At 36.6% G+C, this 21,381-nt stretch overlaps 1 protein-coding gene across 1 annotated transcript in view; it reads right to left on the bottom strand.

Annotated features, from left to right (window-relative positions):
* The window catches only part of PTGR2 (prostaglandin reductase 2), a 72,529-nt gene extending 51,402 nt beyond the window's left edge, over positions 1 to 21,127 (bottom strand). The window contains exons 1-2 of the mRNA XM_044664935.1: positions 21,061 to 21,127; positions 11,520 to 11,603 (exon numbers count right to left, since the gene is read on the bottom strand). The gene's annotated coding sequence lies outside the window, so the exon portion shown is untranslated. The remainder of the gene's footprint in view (positions 1 to 11,519; positions 11,604 to 21,060) is intronic.
* Between the last annotated feature and the right edge of the window lie 254 nt (positions 21,128 to 21,381).

Here is a 21,381-nt window from a genome sequence, read left to right as displayed (position 1 = left end):
TAAGCAACAAAGCCTTTTGAGATTTCAATCATTAGAGCTGTAAAAGCATAGCAAAATATTTTTATTTTAGCAATGTCATTGAAAGAGTCAGGAAGTAAATAGCTTTTTGAGAAAGACTGACAACGAACTGATGAAATGTAGCCTTGTTAAGCATGAAATCCTGGACTTCTTGGATACTTTGATTTAAACTTCTAGTGATTTTTCCTTCCATTATGAATAAAATACTATTTTTTACTTGTTTAAGGAAGTTTATCTACTAGGAACCTACCTAATCACTATAAAAGCTAAATAAAGAAGTGTTAAACTGTCAAAAGATGATCCCTTTATAAATTGCAAATATATCCCTTGAGTAAATCAGAAAGAAAGTAAAAGATACTCAGGCCTTACTTCTAAGTGACCTTTAAAAGTCAATTCAGTGAGTCCAGGAGAGTACTTCTTAAGGCAGAAGACATGGAGCTCATGGAAGGCCATAAGAAACTACCAAAACTAGGAAAATGGAAACAAAGTCAGAGGTAGCAACCACAAAGAAAGGGATGAAGACTAGACGCTATTATGCTGATTATCAGGAGGAGTGTAGGGACAGATACTCTGTTGCTGAAAGCCCTCTCATTTCTTGATTCCTAGTCATATTTTCCAACACATTTTTTCAACTCTCATCTTGAAACCTAACCTTTGCACTGAAGTCACTGGGTAATAAAGTATATATTTATTTAATTTAGGGGTCTTATTCTGTTCTCCATAGAATTCTACTTCCTGCAATTTCTGTTGTTGTATGTAGTACAGAGAGGGGGGACATAGCAGTTTTTGCCGGCTTTGGCTGAGTTCTTATGTCAGTTAGGAGTTTAGAATCTTGAGAGAGAGTTTCAGTTGGATTCTAAACTCCTAACTGACATAAGAACTCAGCCAAAGCCGGCAAAAACTGCTATGTCCCCCCTCTCTGTACTACATACAACAACAGAAATTGCAGGAAGTAGAATTCTATGGAGAACAGAATAAGACCCCTAAATTAAATAAATATATACTTTATTACCCAGTGACTTCAGTGCAAAGGTTAGGTTTCAAGATGAGAGTTGAAAAAATGTGTTGGAAAATATGACTAGGAATCAAGAAATGAGAGGGCTTTCAGCAACAGAGTATCTGTCCCTACACTCCTCCTGATAATCAGCATAATAGCGTCTAGTCTTCATCCCTTTCTTTGTGGTTGCTACCTCTGACTTTGTTTCCATTTTCCTAGTTTTGGTAGTTTCTTATGGCCTTCCATGAGCTCCATGTCTTCTGCCTTAAGAAGTACTCTCCTGGACTCACTGAATTGACTTTTAAAGGTCACTTAGAAGTAAGGCCTGAGTATCTGTTACTTTCTTTCTGATTTACTCAAGGGATATATTTGCAATTTATAAAGGGATCATCTTTTGACAGTTTAACACTTCTTTATTTAGCTTTTATAGTGATTAGGTAGGTTCCTAGTAGATAAACTTCCTTAAACAAGTAAAAAATAGTATTTTATTCATAATGGAAGGAAAAATCACTAGAAGTTTAAATCAAAGTATCCAAGAAGTCCAGGATTTCATGCTTAACAAGGCTACATTTCATCAGTTCGTTGTCAGTCTTTCTCAAAAAGCTATTTACTTCCTGACTCTTTCAATGACATTGCTAAAATAAAAATATTTTGCTATGCTTTTACAGCTCTAATGATTGAAATCTCAAAAGGCTTTGTTGCTTAATTTAAAAAAATAATGTATTAATAGACTGCTCAAGAAAATCTAAATTAGCCATTGGACACCCTATACAGTCCAAAAAGACACCAAAGAACTTTCAATTAGACAATGGCCCACATGGTCAGCAGAGAGAGCTGGGCCAAATGAGAGGAGTTGGGAAAGAGAGTAAGAGCCTGGCCAGAAGAGAGGGGTAAAAGGGACCAAGAACCTCTGAGGCATATATCTTATAAACCCTTGTGACATCATCATCATCATCATCATCATCATCATCTTCATCATCATCCAGTCCCTCCCCAGGATATCTCTGATTTGTAAATAGTCACAGAAGAAGTGGAGTCAGAGAATTTAACCTCTCCAAGGTTACTTCATCTCAGAAAGAGGCAGGTTTAAGGACACCAAGAAGTCAGCTGAAAACTGTATGGTTAGGTCACAGTATTCCAAAATCCTGGTCAAAGCTTGTTGATTTCATTATCTAATCTCTCAAGTGGGTCTAGTGGCTGCTCAACCTGGCCCTAAATCTTGTTATTCTTTACAAAGGTCTTAACAAAAGGGAGAACCCAACCAAGTTTCAGAGCCTGGAGGGAGAAAATGTTTCAGTTTTTAAATCAAACTGTGTTGGGAGGGAGAAAGAAGGGAAACATTTCACAATTCAATACTAACTTTCCACACAACTAAGATACCACCTAACCATCTCTCTGAAGTGTCATCTGTGCAATGGCTTAACTAAATCTCTCATAGTCTAGAAACCATCCTTGGCAGCTACCATGCCTTAACTAGATTTTTGAGCATATAGTGCATGTGAACAATATGTATATATGTGCACAGTGCCACAATAACACATCATCTCACACTAGAGCAAAGAATTTCAAGTGGATGCCATTAGGAATGAAGGAAGAAAACAATAAAAGAAATGGAAAAGATGAGGACTGAAACCAAGAAATGGAGGTGCCTATTGTAGATGGCTGTCTCAAGGAGTTTAGCCACAAAAAGCAGAGGTGATTTGAGTTGATAATGGGGATGGAGAATAAGGTGAAGGTTTTTTGAGGATGTTTGTTTGAGGGTGTGTTTGTAGGTAGTAGTAAAAGACTTAGTAGACAAGGAGAGATTGAAGATAGAGAATAGGAGTGAAAGAAAAGACATTTTGATGGAGGAGACTGGAAGGAATGGGAATGCTTATACAGTTATTCCTTCCACTTCACAGGTGTTAAGGATGTAGCACCTCTAAGATCTGGAAAATCCAAGTGAAATTTTTTGGTTTTCCTTTTATATCAGAGAAAAAAAATCTTAATTTTTTTCTTTTTTCTTTTATGGGATATTTACAGTACCTTATTATAAATTTTGGGCTAAGTATGCATTCATTTCTCAGTTTCTAAAGTTTTTCTGTCACCTGCTGGCCTTCATGTGTTGTCTGCAGCTTCCACAAAACTCCCCATAAATTCCCGTTTAATTTCCTATGCTGAACTGTGATATATTGAAATCACAATGGGGAAAGTCATGATGTAGAAGGGATGTACATGTTAAAGGCTAACTCTTCATGAGACAAGAAGAGACAGAGACAGAAGGCATCTGAGTGATAAGAGAGGGAAGAGGGAGCTCTACACACAGCCTCAATTTTTTCAGTAAAAGATGAAGAAAGGTTAAAGAGGGCTAGAATAATTTTAAGACAATGATTCCTTGAGGATATGTAGAAAATTAAGTGACTATTGTTCTGTTTAACAAAGCAAAATATTAACTGAACTTTAGCCTGAGCATTATAAAAAATGTTTTATCTCATTTTGGAATTTTATCTATTGTCACAATAATTCTCTAACTCCCAAATTGCTTGGTTGAGAAAGATTTTCAGGGTCATAAGATGACATATAGTCTTTTTTTCTCTAAGTAGAAATGCTAAATTAGAATAATTTAAGTTAATAAAAATTGCTTCTGGCAGGCTTGTGCTTAAAATACAAGTATGAAATGTATTCCTACAAGTTGGTGAGATCTTCCAAGTAATTTTATTTGTGGATGACATTTGTGCTGATTATTTCAATTCCTAGAACACAGGAAGGTCTCCTACATGAGATCCATAATCAATGAAGAGTTCACAGGAAAAATCAGGTAAATGAAGAATGCCCCCTGTCTGGATTGATTTATTTTGTTTAACTTCACTTTTTTGTTACAAGTGAAGGAGGAAAAATCATTTTATTTTTTTAAAAGATTGTCCATTGTGAAGACTATGATATACAGTAGAATGGAAACCTACATAGCTAGTCTATCAGTACATATATCTTGGACAGATATTGCAGATGGATAATGAACTGGGCCCAGAAATAAAAGAAGGAAGACAGTAGACTAGAGTTCAATTGGAGTTTTTTCCTATTTTAAAAATGCCAGCCTTAACAAACATTGACTAAAATGAGCACTTCTTTATATACAGTACAACAGATAAGGCTATATATGAAACCGAATCTCCTTTATGTACAGATTGTCCTTCCTTAAGTATATGTTAAATTCAATATATTACTTTCAAAGCTGCTCTGTTTACTGATCCTTTTGGTCTTTCTCTGTTCTCTTCTATGCATTTCAAAAACATGTTTTGATGATCATTTTTTTCTTTCCTTTTTTTAAAAATGGCAATGCTACCCCTAGCCCCCCACCCACACGCAAAATAAGAAAAGAAAAACCTTTGAAACAAATATGAATAATTAAACAAAACAACTTCCCACATTAGCTGTGTCTAAAAATGTATGTTTCATCTGCAACTTGAATCCATTACCTCTCTGTCAGGAGGCAAGTAGTATGCTTTATTACTAGTCCTCTAGAATAATAGTTGGTCATTGAATTGACCAGAGTTCCTGAGTCTTTCAAAGTTGTTTGTCTTTACAATGTTGTCATTATATAAATTGTCCTCATTCTGTTCATATCTTTCCAGATTTCTCTAAAACCAACCTGTTGGGCCATATTTGGGAATACAAGCAGTGCTTTCTGTGACCCTCAAATTTTTCTCTGAAACAAACACCAATCTTTAAATCACCACTCCAAAGAGTGATTTCATAGTGTGGCAAACTTTCTGTAGTCCTAGCTAGTGATTGGGTAAGCGCATAATTACATAAATCACTTTAATTGGGCCTGGCCCTGATTCAAGAACCTCTTATAGCTTTATTTTTCCTTTACTTAGATTTTTTAGACATAAGACTTTGATATTTTATATTTCATCCACAAATTATTTTTTCTCTTTTATTTGTATTTTTTTGAAGTTTTTGACTTCTTTTGCCAATTGATTCATATACCTCATAACTCAGCCATGAATCCCTGAATGATCCCTGTGTTTGTTATTATTCTCCTCAGGGGGGGCTATGTTATTGTTGTGAACTTTGATTTGACTTTGAGTCTCCCCAAAGGGATCACGGGGGGAATGTATAAGTGGGAATGAACTACATTCCCCAGAATTCTTTTAGCATTTCTCAGAATTCCTTTTAATCTCTCTACCATGTGTGTGGTCACGTTTTGTTTATAAGTTTGCTGTAAGCTGTGCCCTCTTGCAACCGGGGCTGGGTTAGCTAGCTTTTTATTTTAGTTATTATTAATAAACTTTATAAAATATAATAGTTATTGTCTATTAATTTTAATCTTGACAGTAACTAGAAAGTTCTTGTCACCAAAGTCCTTGGCACTGTCAAATAGTTCAACATCAGAAACTGATATAATTTTATCAGTTAATAGCATTAAAGGAGACATTGCCATCTGTTTGCCATTGCACCCTAAGGACCATGAGACTTTTCCATTTGACTTGTAGATAAAACCTTTCCCTGTTAGAATGTAGACTCCTTGAGAGCAGGAACTCTCTTATTCTTTTATTTTTATTGACAATGCCTAGCACAGTACTTTGCACATATACGTGCTTAAAAACTATTTTATTTACTCATTCATTCATATCATATTTTCCCACATGGCTGCCCTACTTTGGACCTCTCCATTATCATTTTTTCCCCTCTCCATCTCCCTCTCTTTTTCAATTTCCTTTTGTATATTGTCTTCACTATATAGTATTTGAGGACAGAAACTGTTTTTCATTTTAATATTTGTATATTTACAGTGCCTGGCACAGAGGAGACACTAAAACACTGGCTGACTGAACAATTGGTAGGAAATTTTTGAGTCCAGAGGTCACTTGACTCTTAGGAGCTGCCAATCAGTCATTCTCTCTCTGTGTTATGTTTATAAAAATGATAAAGTTTATCTCTCCAACCTTTATCCAATTTATATATGAATTATGATCTTTTTTAAAAACTACAACAATGCCATGTGGTGCTTAATTGTAAATCATCACAATCTATGGATAATAAAATTGTGGATCACATAAAGGGTATTGGAAAGATGTACAGTAGGCATAAGTAGGCTACAGAAAATTATGTAATAAATGGTAAAATTACATTTGTTTAAGTGACATAAAAGATACCAGCAGAGATGGTAAATAGAAAAGAAAATGTAGCAAGATCACGTGGCGAGAGCAGAGAATTACTAGTTCATATGCATCAATAATATCCTTGTGATATTGAGATCTAGAACAAGGCTAAGTTCTTGTTGGCAGGATTACTCATGTCAATGAAATCACAAATTCACTGAAGCCTCAAAATGATATCTTAACATATTAATTTCCCCACAAAATCAATTTTTAAAATAAATCAAGTTAAAAGGTTCTTAAATATCATCTTGTTCAAAAATCCATTTTAAGGGAATGGAGGGTCAACAAAGGCAAAGTGATTTTCCTTCAATTCTACAAAGGTTTGTTGGCAGTCAAATCTTCTGAAATTTTGATAGGAACTCCTAAATTTTGAATTGTATTACATTTTCAATCCTTTTCCATGAAATAGTGGTAATAATAATGAAATGCCTTGAAGACTATAATAATGGAGTTTAGGCTGGCGGGAACCATGTAAAATGAAAAGGCTTAAACACAAGCCTATAATAGACTTGATGCTATTGTCTTACGACCAATTTAATTAAAAGTTAACTACTAGAAGACTGACTACCACGTGAGGAGTCATTTTTAGCCATAGTAAGTCATTAAATAAAAGTACCAAGAAAGCCAAACTGATTTTACTTTATAATGGAAAGATTTTATTTTGTAATTCATTTTATTCTGTAATACTGCCTGTGTTTTGTATAACTCTCCAAGCCATTTTCTTTGTCTTTAAGCTATATGGTTTATAGGTTGAGAAGTTCAGTCTTTCCCTCTGAGTTTAAATGTTCAGTTTTCCTGTAAATCACCTAAATTAAAAGAAACCTGTTATCTTTATTTCATTAAATGCTCATATAAGATGCAAGTATTGTTATCTCTAATTGCTCTTCTGTTAAGTCTGGACAGTTATCTATTATTTATTCTTGCAGAATGCATCAATCAGAATGGAAGGAGGGATTGTTGCTAGTCCCACATTCCCAATTTCCAACCAATCATTTTGTCTCTCATGGCTATGATGCTACAGGCTCTATAGCCGATCATACTGCTTTCCTCATCTATGATGATACCCTCTTTTCCAGGATCTATCAAAAGAAGGCTGTTCTTGTTGGGATCTTAGCTAGCTGACAAAGCTGAGACCTTGTTTAATGGCAAATTTTTGCTTTGCTAATACATTGATTATGCTTGGAATGTTGTAGCTCAGATTGCCTTAATTATGATCATAACAATACAAAAATCCTCAATCCTATGTAATCTCTTTCAGCTTCCACAGTGATAACAGTTTTTAGACCATTTAAAAATATCTTAATCTTTGGTTTGTTAGAGTCTAATAATAGAAAGAAGTCAGGACTATGTACATACTCCCATTATAAATAAAAACAGATGATATAAGGAAGTCATAGATATATGGGAAAATAGTTTTGAATTTTACCTCAGGGGGGAAAAAAATTGGAGAGAATTTTTTGTTCTTGTTTTTTTTTAACAAGGCCAAAATAGGGGAATGGTATTTTTGTCTGGAATATTTCATCATCTTGTTTTGCACTACTTGAGATAAGCTTAAGAAAACTGCAGTTTAATTAACATAGACTTTGACCCTTAATAAATTCATTGCAAAAGTGGGCACCAAAGAACAGCAAAAACAATTTTTAGAAACATGATTCATGACTAAAGAGTAAGAGATCAAAGGATCAAAGACTACTGAAAAAGCCTTATCACTGAGCAGGAAATGAAATCCATAATACCCTATTCAAAAACAAGTGATAACAGGGTGCACCCTTTAGTATCAGCAATATTGTATACAGATACAATCAGATCATTAGCTGGTTTGAGCAAAGTTCAAAGTAAATAGCAAAGATAAGATTGTGATAGAAAACTATTGTGCTATAAGAAATGATGAAGGGGATGGCTTCAGAAAAACCTGGGAAGACTTGTATGAGCTGATGCAAAGTAAAGTAAGCAGAACTAGGAGGACATAGTAATGGCAATACTGCACTGACAATCAACTGCGGAAAACTTGGCTACTCTGATCAAGATGATGACCAACCACAATTCCAAAGGACACAGGATAAAAATGTTATCCATCTTCAGAAAGAGAACTGATGAACTGAGTGCTGACTGAATGCTGTGAGCCATCAAACCCACCCTGTCTGACATAGTCTCAGGTGGGATCCAAGGACTGCATAGCAGGCCTCAGGAGGACAGAAAAACCCACTCATACTTCCCTGTGACTCCTTTCTTACTAATACTCCACATTACTGGAATTGCTATGATCAATAACACTACTTAGCCCCAGGGAAATACAGAAGAATAGCTGAAGGCTGCCTAGGGCCTCTATAGACTTCCAGGAAAGTCCCACCTTACATGTATAATACAGAAATTCCCCTAAAAGTCACCTCATAATAAACCAGCAAATAGTGAGTTAATGTTAAAGATTTTAAAACCTCAACAAAACTTCACTTGGATTTTTCACTCCCAGTCATAGAAGCTTGCAGGTCAAGACTGCTTCTGAGCCTCCCTGATCTCTGATCTGGAATGTTAGCACAGAAAGGACAATGGATGAAAAATGAGAATTGCCTTCCCTGAGAAAGCTAGTACACCCCCATTTCACTGGACTGTTTTGAAAACCTCGCAGGCTAGCCAACATGTCAAACATACCTTTGAAAAATATCGAACGTTACTGGAGAATGAAAAGTTGTTAGCAACAAAGTAAATGTATTATTTAATCATTATCTCCAAGAAAAGATGTATGTTGAAAATGAAATTCCATGCCAACTATGTGTGTAATCTTTAAAGTATATAAAATAAAGACAGCCCAAGCCAAAGCAGAGCAAATTTTCTGCTTTGCCTGGCAACAGGTAAAAGTGTTATCTGTTTCTCATTTTCCTTTCTTCTCTCGCCGATGCCATTCTCCTCCGAGAATTCCCTGGACCAATGGGAGCTGGAATCCCACAACTGAAACATTTTTACACTTTATATTTCATGCTGTTTTTTGAGGAAAGGGAGAGCAACATGGCTATTGTGGAAATGTTTTGCATGACTTCATATGTATAATAGGTACCGTATTTCTTGCCTTCTCAATGTGTAGGGGAGGAATGAAAAAAGGAGAGAATTTGGAGCTGGAAATAAAACAATTTAAAACAACAACAAAGTAAATACCAAATGAGAAGAAAAAGCTAAAAGTGGGTCTATAGTGCTATATATGACTACAACACACACAAACCATATTTTTAAACAAACTGTCAAGTCCAAAATAAGACTGATCACAGGTAATTACTTTTTTCTTGAAAAACTTAACAGATGTAAAGTAGTTACCACAATACAAAGGTTGAAAGAGTCCAGAAAGCACAATGGTTAAGTAAATACTTAATCTCCTTGTCAATCTGAGAAACAGGGCAGTTTGTTGGCAAAATGTTATAGCAAGATGTCAGAATATTTGAGAAATAGTAAAAAGCAACTGAAAAATGAATACATAACAGAGCTTGATGTGAGATATGGACAGATAAATCAGATTATATTCTGTGCATTTGTTGATGAAATTCAAAGTACAATAATAATAATAATCATTCATAGTAAGCTTGTAAGGTAGGTAATAAAATTATCTTAACTTTCCAGATGAGAAAAGAGAAACTCAAAAAAGTTAAATGACATAACCAAGGCCATGGAACTACTATAAGAACCAGGATCCAAACCCAGGTGTCCTGAGTAGTCCATTGTTCTATACTGTACTTTCTATTCATTTTTAATCGCAGGAAAGGGGAGAGATCAAGAGAGATTTGGGTTAGGAATGGTTAAGCAATAATGATACCTCCCACCAAAAAAAGGAGGGCCATTGAAGCATTTTATTAAAAAACACACAAAAGGGAACAGAAGGAAATTTCAGAAAGCAGCACATATAAGCAAGACAATTTTGAAAATAAGGTATGGAATTATTACATGCTTTTTTAAAAAAAGCAAATGTTTTTTTTTTTAACCCTTGTACTTCGGTGTATTGTCTCATGGGTGGAAGAGTGGTAAGGGTGGGCAATGGGGGTCAAGTGACTTGCCCAGGGTCACACAGCTGGAAAGTGGCTGAGGCCAGGTTTGAACCTAGGACCTCCTGTCTCCAGGCCTGACTCTCACTCCACTGAGCTACCCAGCTGCCCCCTAAAAAAGCAAATGTTTTAAATAAAGATTTATAGTTTCATATTCAGTACTTAGTATAATGCCTATTAAGTAGTAGGCACTTGAAAATTTGGTGAATAATTGACACATACAATTGAAAAATGAACAGATCTTTTGTTTATGTGGGTTATATTTATGGATTTTTACCACATTGAAATTAGGGATTTTATGGATTTTTACCTATTAGAAATTTAAACGTCTCAGTACTATTATGAAAACTGTTTTGATCTGAATTCCCTCAAGGAGTCCAAAACCACACTTTGAAAACTGCTGGGGACTCTAGTCCAATTCCTGATTTTCATAAACACAGAAATTGAGTGCTTTGCCTGAGGTCACACAACAATAAATGGTAGATCTAGGATTTGAGCCAGGTCATCTAATTACAAATCTAATGCTCTCGGCATTGTCTTTAGGGAAGCTAGATGGCCCAGTGGATAAAGTGCTGGCCTAAAGTCAGGAAGACTCAATTTTTTGAAATTCAAATCTGGCCTCTGACACTAGCTATATGACTCTGGACAAGTCTCTTGATCCCGTTTGCCTCAGTTTTCTCATCTGTAAAATGAATTGAAGAAGAAAAATGGCAAACCATTCTAGTATCTTTGCCAAGAAAACAAATGGGATCAGGAAGAGTTAACTACAACTTAAAAAATAGTGAACAGAGTTGTTACATGAAAGATAGTGGTAACTACTGTCTAGTCAGTCAGGATACAATAGGAAAAATGGATCCATCAAGAGATCACACCTTCTCTAAAGATATATTCAAGAACAGGAATTGGTGAACTTATAGCATATGTGAAATCTATCGAGAGGAATCAGATAACTTCTAGAACCCTTCCTAGGTCTAAGTATCTAAGATTAAAGTTAAATAAACAATAGAGAAGTAGGTCAGTACTTTTTACATAAAATGGGAAAATACATTTTTATATCATTCATAATAAAATTTGATAATTAATAAAAGGAACTTATTCTGTTTAGTATCATTCTTATTATTGCCAATGATTCCAGGTCAAAGAATTAAAAAAACAAAGCACTGTACATGTTTGCTCAAGTACTTGTATTACTGAGGACAATTTTCTGTTTTAACATAACATTTTTTCTATCACTTCTTTTTTGCATTTTAGGTCAACAGTTATTATTATTACTTATGTCTCTTTAAGAAGAAACAAATAGCCACAGCTATATATGAATTATAAGCAAATACATACCAGGTCGGGAATTCAGTACAACGCGATGTACAAGCATCATTACATTCAGGCAGTGGAATGACAAAGACCTATCTTCAGAGCTTCCTAAAAATTCAGAAGTAAAAAAAGGTTTCAAAAAATTGAATAATTTAAAAAGTAAGAGAAAGGCATTAAGAACATGTCTATGTTACTAACTGGAATAGGGTAATATGTATTATTTATTCATACATGTATTGAAGCTTTTAGTCTTCTCAGAACTTGCTCAACTGAAAAACCCCAAACAACATTCTTTTCCAAAGCTGGCCATGTTATCTGACTATAAAATTAATACTTATATATCACAAATACTTTCTTTGTGAAAGGGGACAGGAGGCACAAGACATTATAAAAATGAAGCTTATTTTAAGAGATAAATAACAGATGATTACCAAGGTAGGATTCATATTTGAATTAGTTGCCTATGTAAAGTTAGTTTTAACTAATTTGTTGGACCAAAAATCAAAATAAATAGAAAAAAAATAAAACAAGGGTACTGACCTGTAATTAAGGAAATGCCAATTTAACTTTATGAAATTCACATGTTTATTTCTTATTTTAGATGCTATTCTGTAATTCTATTCAATATTTCATATAAAAATCCAAGCCTTTTCTTTGTCTCTGAATGAAGAAGCTCAGAAGTTCAAAAGTCTGGTCTTCCCTTCTTAGAGTCAGATGACAAGAGTTTAGCTTCCCTATTTATTACTTTTTTTTTTAAGAATATTTTTCCAAGGGGACAAAACTGGGTAGCTCAGCGGATTGAGAGCCAGGTCTAGAGACCAGAGGTCCTAGGTTCCAATCTGACCTCAGTCACTTCCCAGCTGTGTGACCCTGGGCAAGTCACTTGACCCTCATAGCCTACCCTTACCACTCTTCTGCCTTGGAGCCAATACACAGTATTGACTCCAAGATGGAAGGTAAGGGTTTTAAGGGGAAAAAAAAAAAGAATATTTGATTCATGATTCATTCTTGCTAATTAAAGGTGGTTTTATCTCATTACCAGGACTGATGATTCTGTTGCCCGTGTCCACCATCCATCCATGACTTGGGATGTAGTGGATTCCAATAAATTCACAAAACATTTCTTCAAGTCAGAGAGGTAGCTTTGATTGTGTGTGTGTGTGTGTGTGTGTGTGTGCGCACTTTCCTTAGTGTAACCAATCATGATCCCTCACCCTCATGATTTTGCCAACCCCATAACCAGTGGTATGATTTCTTTTATTGATTTTGTTCTGTTCTTTATTCTATGCTTATAAAAAGGATTTGCATCTCCAATTCTTTGTCTTTACCTAGAAACTGAGGTAGCTCTTGACCCATCTTGTTTTCAGGTTCACACAATGTGAATAAAATGCTATCTTGCTGCAAGATGTGCCTGAGTCTATCTTTATTAAATTTCACTTGCGACAATTTCTTTAAGCAAACTGTTGATGCCAGCCTAAAGTGAGAAAAGAGTACACTGAGGACATAAGGGTCAGGTCTGCAAAGACATGGCAATGGAATCTCACATATGAAGAATTACAAGCAAGCCAATTTGGTTGGACCACAGTAGGGAGCCACCAAGTTTCTTGAGCAAAGGAGTGGAATGGTCAGACTTGACCTTTAAGAATATCAATTTGGCAGCTTTGTGGAGGTTGGAGTAAGGAGACATCCCATGCAGAAAGATCAATTAGGAGTTTAAAGCAATCACCCAGTGGGGACGGTGGGGGTGGGAGAGGGTCTAAATTAGAGGGGTGGCTCTCTGAACAGAGAAAGGGATAAAAGCAAGAAATGTCAGGGTAGAATCAATTTCTATAATAATGCTGGTATGGTTCATGATTATCCCCACACCAAGATCAACATTGAGACTATCAGAATGTCTTGTTTCTATTTCCATTTCACCATTTCACCAACAAAGCAAGATGAATGAAAAAATCTATTACAATAGGTAATAAACAAATTAAGCCCACATCTGAGCTTCAGTTTGAAAGGGACTGCATAAAAGGGAAACCTTCTCTCTTGCTGGAGGATAAGTCCTCTCCCTCCCCCCCACCCCCCACCTAAAACAAACTCAGACACCAGTTTGGGAAGTCTCAGTAGCATTAGAAATTTTGTTGAAGGCAGCATCCAAGTCTCCATGCTTCTTTTCCCTGGGCATTCTGCTTCCATTACTCCAAAATGGAATCAAGTTGGTTTATATTTTCTGTCTCCCAGTAAGTCTTGGCACCTTCTTAGTCCATACAAAACACTAGCTAATTGTAGTGGTTCCCATGCTCTGTTTGGCTTACATATACTTTGACTCAAGCATGGTACCAGCTCAACTTGCCCAACCAGTTCTGACGTCACATCGCCATAAAAGTTCTCTACCATTTCTGCAAGCTGCTTATCTTCCTATTCCCAGCAAACCTTATTTTTTTTCCCATTCAATCCTGTGCTTTATTTAGGCTCACAAAAATATGGAAAAGTGAGTCCTCTTCTAGCAGGTCATGTCCACTATAATCACAAAAACACTCTCTCTCTCTCTCTCTCTTCACATATATATTTATACATCATATATATATGTAATCACCTTTCTTTATTATATTACAGACTAGCATTTGAGAATGAAAGTGTATAATCTTTAAATTTAAAACAGCATTGTTTATTTTACACATGCCCCCCCACCCCTCACACACAAATGTTCAGCACTATGTGAAAGTTTCTAAATATATGTCTCTGGTTCACACTTGTAGTTTATGCTCTCCATGTGTGATAGTAGCAACATCCTAAGGTCCAACTAACTAAATGTGTCTTTTCTAATTTAAAAGATATTGAAACAAAACAAAAAAAGATATTGAAATTGTTCTAAATATTTCATTGGCTCAAGCCATTGTTGTGGCTCCCTGGTGTCCCAAATATAAATTGCTCCTTGCTCTCTGATGTTTGACTCATGGACCACCATGGGCAATGTAGATGAGCTTAGCTGAATCAATGTAGTGTCCTCGCAAATATCCCCCTGCCGTGACTGAGTAAATCTTTTAACTGTCAGAATTCCTATGAATGTTTCATGCTGTCCATTATTAAACCTGAGGTGCAAGACTAGTCTGGTAAGTTCTAGCCTAAAATATCAGGGAACAATTACCCCAGGTTTAAGACACAAGGCAGGTCCACATTCCTAAAATTATGGCTTCTGAGCTACACATTCAACAACGCATTTATCACAATGTGCTCAAAGGCAATTGTTGAATTGGCATAGTAAAAACAGTAGCTACAAAACATTCTCTCAATAAACTTGGGGCATTAGTAGAGAAGTATATTTATTTATGTCTAATACAACTCATATCTTACACTACTTTTCCTAGGAATTTCAGTATATAAAATGCAATGTGATAAGAGACAGTTTGGTAGTGAAAAGAATATTTCAAGCCAAGTTAGAAATCCAGGGTTTATGGTTTTGAATAAGCCATTCAATCTTTCAGAGCCCATTTTCTTGCCTCAGGGGCTATGTTAGAGATTAAATAACTGAATGCATGTAAAATGTTAATAAAAAATATAACCTAGTAAACCATAATTTTGGACATCTGGATTGTTTCTAATCTTTTGACTGCTGCACATTCTCTGGGCTACTTTCCAAATGTATACTTATAGGTTAGAGCCCCCAGAAGGCAGCTGTTATTCCCATAGATTCTAGTGTACCTAAAAACCACAGTTCGTAACTCCCAAAACTAGTGTTCCAATCAATCAACCAGTAAACACAGCTCTCATCAAGGGCATTTACTAAATAGGCAGACTAAGAATACTACTACAAAACTCTCCTTTCCATAAACCTGGAAGGCAACCTTCCAGGAATACATACTGTCCTTGGAAAGACTGCATAAACTTGTAAGTACAGTGTAATGAGGCACATATGTAGGAAATACTTGTGGTTAAGTCAGCAATCTCAACTACTGAACTACTATAGGTCCCTGATATCCTTTCTCCCTTCATAGAGTTCCCACACACCTATATGATGCATACGTAGGCAGGAATCATTCCTACCCCCTCCCCAAAATTCTTCCCAAATGCCAAACTCTCTTCAAAGCTTAGTTATTAAAAGCCCCCAGGAGCATGGTCCATTTTCAGCACAGCCAATCATGTTCCCTTTGTCATTCACTCAAAGAAAGTTGTTCCTATTTTTGACGAGGGAATATAATATTAGGTGCCAACAATATAATATTTCATTACCTCTTTTATATACTCTTTGCTTTCTATGACATCAACTATTTGGAAAGAAGGAGGAGGTATCACATAATAAAAACATAATAAAAAGTGGTACTGATATCTAGATGATTTTTTAAATTACCTTTTTATATACATTCATTTATTTAATCTTTAAAATACCCCTGTGAAGTAAAGAGTATTAAGTACATTTTACAGGTGAGAAAATAGGCTCCAAGAAGTTGGTATAACTTGTTCAAAACTATTAATTCCCAATTTTATAACTTGATCTTTTTTTTTAAACCCTTACCTTCCATTTTAGAATCAATACTGTGCTTTGGTTCCAAGGCAGAAGAGTGGTAAGGGTTAGGCAATGGGGGTTAAGTGACTTGTCCAGACACACACAGCTAGGAAGTGTCTGAGGCCAGAACTGCCCAGTGGCCCCCTTAACTTAATCTTTTTTTTTAATTGAAATTTTTTTATTTAATTAATTGATTTAGAATATTTTTCCATAAATGAGGGTATGCCCTTTAATTGGGGAATGGCTTAACAAATTGTAGTATATGCTGGTGATGGAATACTATTGCGCTCAAAGGAATAATAAACTGGAGGAATTCCATGTGAACTGGAAACACCTTCAAGAAGTGATGCAGAGCGAAAGGAGCAGAGCCAGAAGAACATTGTACACTGTGGTAAAATCGAATGTAATGGACTTCTGTACTAGCAGCAATGCAATGACCCAGGACAGTTCTGAGGAACTTATGGTAAAGAATGCTACCCACATTCAGAGGAAGAACTGCAGGAGTGGAAATACAGAAGAAAAGCAACTGCTTGAACATATGATTTGAGGCGGACATGATTGGGGATGTAGACTCAAAAATACCACTCCAATGCAACTATCAACAATTTGGAAATAGGTCTTGATCGATGACACACATTAAAACCAGTGGAAATGCCCATCGGCTATGAGGACCGGGGAAGTGGGGGAGGGTGTGTGTGTGTGTGAAGGGGAAAGTAAGAGCATGAATCATGTAACCATATTAACTTTTCTAAAAAATAAAAATTATTAAATTAAAAAAAAAAAGAATATTTTTCCATGGTTACATGATTCATGTTCCTTCTCTCCTCTCCCCACCCATCACCAACAGATACCACAATTTGTTCAGCCACTCCCCAATCAAAGGGCATCCCCTCATTTTCCAATTTTTTGCCACCACAAAGAGTGCGGCTATAAATATTTTTGTACAAGTCTTTTTCCTTATTATCTCTTTGGGGTATAAACCCAGCAGTCATACAGCTGGATCAAAAGGCAAATCAAAACATTTCTGAGGTACCACCTCACACCTAGCAGATTGGCTAAAAGGGGATGTGGCAAAATTGGGACATTAATGTATTGCTGGTGGAGTTGTGAATTGATCCAACCATTCTGGAAGGCAATTTGAAACTATACCCAAAGGGCTATAAAAGACTGCCTGCCCTTTGATCCAGCCATATCACTGCTGGGTTTATACCCCAAAGAGATCATAAGGAAAAAGACTTGTACAAAAATATTTATAGCTGCACTCTTTGTGGTGGCAAAAAATTGGAAAATGAGGGGATGCCCTTCAATTGGGGAATGGCTGAACAAACTGTGGTATCTGCTGGTGATGGAATACTATTGTGCTCAAAGGAATAATGAATTGGAGGGATTCTATGTGAACTGGAACAACCTCTAGAAATTGATGCAGAGTGAAAGGAGCAGAACCAGAAGAACATTAAACACAGAGAGGGATACACTATGGCACAACTGAATGTAATGGACTTCCCTACTAGCAGCAATGCAATGATCCAGGACAATTCTGAGGGACTGATGAGAAAAAAAGCTATCCACATCCAGAGAAAGAATTGTTGGTGTTGAAATACAGAATAAAAACAACTGCTTGGTCACATGGTTAGATGGGGATATGATTGGGGATGTAGACTCTAAATAATCACTCTAGTGCAAATACTAATAATATGGAAATAGGTCTTGATCAATGACAGGTGAAACCCAATGGAATTGCTCATTGGCTACAGGAGGGGGGTAGTAGGAGGGGAGGGAAAGGACATGATTCATATAACTATGGGAAAATATTCTTAATTAACTAATTAATTAAACAAAAAACCTGAATAAAAAGGGAGACGTACCTACTTGTACAAAAATATTTATAGCAGCTCCTTTTGTGGTGGCAAAGAATTGGAAATTATGTGGATGGCCATCAATTGTGGAATGGCTGAACAAGTCATGGTATATGATTGTAATGGAATATTATTGTCCTATGAGAAATGATGAGCAGGAGGATTCAGGAAAACCTGGGAAGACTTATATGAACTGATGAAAAGTGAAGTGAGCAGAACTAGAAGAATAGTGTATACGAGTAACAGTAATCGTGTACAGTGATCAACTATGAATGATTTAGTTATTATCAGCAATACAGTGATCCAAGACAATTCCAAAAGACTCATGATGAAAGATGCTATCCACCTCCAGAGAAAGAACTGATGGAGTCTGAATGCAGATGGAAGCTGACCATTTTTTTAGTTTATTTTCTTCATGGGTTTTGGGGTTTTTTTTGGTGCTATATGTATTCTTCTACCACATGAGGAATATGGAAATTCGATTTATATAATAGCACATATGTAACAAATTGTTTATTGTCTCAAAGAGAGAGGAAAGAAGAGGAGGGACAGAATTTGGAACTCAAAATGTTAGACAATGAAAGTTTAAAAATTGTTTTTATATGTAATTGTGAAAAAATATTACTGAACTGAAAAAAAATAAATTTTACAATCTCTGCTTGAGAGAGGATGGCACAGTAGATAAAGGAATAGGCCTGGAAAACCTGAGTTCAAATTTTTCCTTAGACCCTAACTGTGTGACTCTGGGAAAGTAATTTAACCTGTCTGTCTCAGTTTCCTCAATTGTAAAATGCAGATAATAATAGCACCTTACCTCTCAAGGATCAAATGAGATAATATTAGTAAAGTTTTTAGTATGTTATCTGGCACATGGTAAGCATTGAATAGCTGTTTATTCTATTCCATCCCTGCCATTTAAATAAAATCACATATTGGCACAGGAAAAAAATAATGTGCATGTAACCCAGGAGATAGGAGTTCAAGTGAAAAGTAAAAATCAATCATTTTTTGTTGCTGCATAAACAACTATAATCTGATCCACCAATTCCCAGGATGCCCAAAAACTTCTTGGGAGAAGAGGAAGTAGACAGTGAAGATAGCAATCATATACACTTGAAACAAATCCTGTTTCCTGAAACAAATCCATGAAATCATTTCCTGCTTGACAAAGAACTATCATAACATCATAAAGTTCTATAACTGCTGATCTCTAATGGATGATAAATTGGTTTTTTTCCAATTGATGCTAGGTTCAGTCATAACTGCCCTGGTGTCACTTATGCATCTGTTGGCAGAATAATTTTAAGGTCCTTTCTTTCTAACATAAGACATGATGCCAGTATTGTCGTTGTCATTCAGTCACGCCTGACTCTTTGTGACTCCATTTGGCGTTTTCTTAGCAAAGATATTGGAGTGATTTGCCATTTCCTTCTGCAACTCATTTTCCAGATAAGGAAACTGAGACAAAGAGGGTTAAGCTACTTGTCCAGGGTCACACAGTTAGTAAGTGTCTGAGGTTAGATTTGAACTCAGGTTCTTTGACTCCAGGGCTGACACTCTCTCTAAGGCTACCATGATGCCAGTACCCAATGGCAACAGGCAGCCCTATTACAGCCTTATCAGTTACTTCTGAATACAAGGGCTGTCAACAAGCATTTAAAAAATTTGTTAATTAAAAAACAAACAAACAAAAAATCTCTTACCATCTGTCTTGGAATCAATACCAAGGATCAGTTCCGAGGCAGAAAAACAGTAAGGACTAAACAAGTAGAGTTAAGCCTGGGGTCACAAGGCTAGGAAGTATTTGAGGTCATATTTGAACCCAGGACCTCCTGCCTCTAGGCCTGGCTTTCAATCCACTGAGCCATCTAGCTGCCCTTCAATAAACATTTATTAAGTGCCAGGTACTCTGCTATCTTTATTAGATGAGACAACAACAACAAAAAAAAACAAACAAAAAACAACTGTGCATATACATGTACATGAAAAGAAATAGGGCTTTATATTAGTCAGTTAACAAGCATTTATTATGCCCTTACTAGTTAGTAGGCACAATACTAAACACTAGAGAAATGAAAGGCAAAAAAAAAGAGTTTTTGCCTTCCAGTGGCTCCCATTCCAATACATTTCTGCTTCAAATCTCTCCCTACTCTAGTCTAAACCTGTCTAATATCTATCTGATAAACTTCAGTGGCTACCTATTGCCTCTAGAATCAAATAGAATATCCTTTCTGTTTAGCTTTAAAAAAAAAAATTTGCCTAGCAAGTAGGTCTAGAATGAAGAGATATGAGACGACACCTTCAGCCAACTCCTCCTTGGTGGGACATCCAAGGGTGTTACACACTGCACATGTTTTCAGACTTTATGTATAGATTAGTTCTGCTGATTTTCCCCCTCTTAAAAAACAAAAACAAAACACTATTTGTCATATGGAATAGCATCTTGGGAAAGGAACAGGAAGATTTACATGAGATAGTGGGGTGATTTAATAAAAAAGGAAACAGCAATAAAAGTTTTTGTCTTTTTTGTTTGTTTGTTTTTTTAAGCCCTTTATAATGGACAAAATATATGTAGTGGTTCTAACTTCAAGGAAGTCTCCACCATGCAAACATTTTCTGCCTCTCTCCCTGTGAGTTCTCCAGCACTTAACATTCTTCCTGGCACGCAGTGAGCGCTTAATAAATTATTGTTGGCTTAACTTGGGCAAAGAATATAGAATCCGGGTCGCCCAGGTCTTGCAATCAAATCCCAGTGTGAACTTAGGCAAATCATTTAAGCTCTCTGAGCCTCAGTTTCCTTCTCCGAAAAATGGGTGGGAAGTTGGAAGTTCACATCTCGATTTTACCACTCACTAAGCTATGATTCGCTGGACAAGTCATTTAACCGCTCCAACCCCAAGTTTCTTCCTCAGGAAAATGAAGAGTGATTCGATGGCTATCTCTAAAGGGCCCCTTCCAGCTCTAGATGTCGGTTTCTAGGAGCAAACTAGAGCAGATGAACGGAGGCGGGCAGATGCCCAGAGACCGGAGGGGATCAGGGAAGTTGTGTGACTAAGGCTACAGGGGCAGCTGCGAATAGTATTCACGCCCCACCCCCTCCCCCCAGCACTTTCCGGGGTGTACGCGTCCCCTGGTACGGTTATTCAATCCCCTCGCTCTTTCAATTTACTGCCGGGGCCAAAGCGACCCATAATCAGAACCCCAGGCAGTCACTCACCTGGAATAAGGTCCTCCGGTGAGAACGCTGACCAGCGTTAAGACCTCTAAAGATTTCTGCAGAGGCGAAACTGCCCTGTCCTGCGCATGCGCACGACTCCTCCGCCCCATCTCCCCCTGCAGCCCTCAATGCCCCAGCACCATTTGCCCTGCTGGGAAGGGGTCCAACCCTGAACTAAAAGGAGCCCTCCCTAATATCCCATCTTAAAACTACTCTTTCAAAGGCACCTTGGCGGTGCAGTTGAAAAGAACGCCAGACCTGTAGTCGGGAAGAGCTGAATTGTAACCTTTAGCACTTAATATTATTAACTAGGTGACCCAG

The sequence above is a fragment of the Gracilinanus agilis genome, chromosome 2, assembly GCF_016433145.1.
Source record: "Gracilinanus agilis isolate LMUSP501 chromosome 2, AgileGrace, whole genome shotgun sequence".
Classification (NCBI taxonomy): Eukaryota; Metazoa; Chordata; class Mammalia; order Didelphimorphia; family Didelphidae; genus Gracilinanus; species Gracilinanus agilis.
This window is presented reverse-complemented; position numbering and strand designations above follow the sequence as displayed.